The sequence below is a fragment of the Mycetomoellerius zeteki genome, unplaced genomic scaffold (assembly GCF_001594055.1).
Source record: "Mycetomoellerius zeteki isolate Tzet28-1 unplaced genomic scaffold, Tzet1.0 scaffold50, whole genome shotgun sequence".
Lineage (NCBI taxonomy): Eukaryota > Metazoa > Arthropoda > Insecta > Hymenoptera > Formicidae > Mycetomoellerius > Mycetomoellerius zeteki.
In genome coordinates, this window is record NW_017257501.1 from 357,666 (window position 1) to 359,894 (window position 2,229).

A 2,229-nucleotide genomic window follows, 5' to 3' on the forward strand; every position below is an offset into this window, starting at 1 on the left:
AGCACTTGCTGTGTGAAAAATTGCCAAAATAATAATAAAAAAGGGTTTCATTTGTTCAGGTAAGTTAGATATATATTTGGTAAACGTGACACTTTCATATTATTTGAAGATTATGTCTAAATTGCAAAGAATAAATATTTCACATTTCCTCTGAGTCGAGAAGACCATTTAAAAAAATGGATCGAGATAATTGGACAAACAGATTTAAAATACAACTAAAATGTTAACGAAAGAGGTACTAAAAATCCAGTCAGTCGAAGGCAAAAATTTTCCAAATTAATATTATTTAATCATACCCAATATAATCATATGTTACTTAATTATATAATACTTTAAATAATAAATTTTTATCTACCATAAAATTATTGTTCATTATTATTTCCTGCATCTCTAAATGTCTTATTAATGCTGACTTTAATAGATTACATTGAAAAATAATTTTTTTGAAAGACATTTTATATCTAAAAATTTCTCAACCAATGTTCAAAATTGTTTCTGTATTTTAAGCATTTATTAGTACATTAATAAAATAATACATAAACGTTTATTTATAAATACATTAAGCCTCTGTTTTCTCGCTTCTTGAATGCTCTCTTCTTTCAGATCAAAAATTTTAATTATAATACTTTCTCCTGCAATGTTTTAATTTAAATTTAACATACTTTTTTTATATATCTATATTTTTTTATATATATCTTTGAGAGAATTTTTAAATAGATTTTTGCTGCTTGTCTGCTTGCCAAGCACACTAACCTAAGATTGCTTAAGTTGGCCGCTACAGCTGTGCTTGACAAGCAGAAGGTCATTTTGTTGCGATCGAACATGGCTGAAACCGGATATCCTGCCGCACACACTTTCTAACGCTTAAATCACAGAGATTAGCTATCTAGTATTAGTATAGACATCTGTGGTTATGATAATGAAGAATTGACATAATTTTACAATTTATAATATAAGAGTCAATGGGCGGAATCCATAGACGTTGCTCAAGATTCGAGATGTCTTAAGCTAATGTATGAACCAATCAAAGAGCCGTATTAACATCTTAAGACATTGCTTGAGATTAAAGGTGCCGTTACATACACTTCGTAATCCGTAATCCGCACTAGAACTCTCAATTTTGAAATTAGAAGTGCATAATGAATCTTTGATAAATATGTTATTAGTGCAAATACAACAAATGGTCTGTTTTCTGACGTGTACTAGACTGCACTAGAACTCTCTTTTCAGTAGTTGCGGATTACGTGAAAAATATCTGCCATACATACGCAATCCCTAGATGCTTTTGCGGACATCCGGTGCGGATTACGGATTGCGGACTGTATGTGACGGCACCCTAAATGTTGCCACACGCATCTATAATATTTTAAACAATCCATTTATCATATCAACCGCCATCCAATATAATTTAATTTATATACTCTCTTCAATAGCGCGTTAACCTATGAGCTTTTGAGGCTTGAGCCCTAGGACGCCGAAGTGCTAGGGGCGCCTGGGAGCGCCACAATTTAAAAAATAAAAAAATTTAAGTCATAACAAGCGCATTTGTAATTTTTGCGATTTGTAAAAAATCATTGAATAGTTGATAAATAGCGTCTGTTGTTAATAATATACGTATGTACTTGGCGAGTAAAATTGCCGCCTTCTTAACGTGATATAATTAATGACATGATTTACACGTACAGTGCAGCTCATTAATTCGCTGGGTCATAGTAGAGCGGCTTGACTTATCGACGCTGAGTCGGTAACGCTCAACGCGCGCGCGCGCGCCTGAAATAAGAAGAGACAGTAGTGTCTCTTCAGATTAGAACTGTTTTATAATAACGATTGTCCCTGTTCCTAAATGTATCGTAGTAGTTAAATAGATAAAAATCCTAGGCTCATTAGTAGATCTATTCTGTAACTCTTAACACAAGTTTCGTTATCGTTATAACTCCGTAAAGTTTTTTTTACTATGGTGAAAAAGCTGCGGAATGGCATTATAACGATAATGAAACTTGTTAAGAGTAACAGAGTAGTCCTGCAGGGGTGCGTTCCAAAATTCACTCCGAGTAACAGAGTTTAACTCTACGCCGTTCCAAAACGCGAGGTAACTGACCATATGGGCGGAGCCTATTCGTTCCAAAAGTATGAGTAAATCTACCTCGGAGTCAACTCTATGAACCCTGCTTCCGAGGTGGGTTGAAAGAGTAAGTGCGGCAAACGAAATTTGAATATTGAGATGATGCA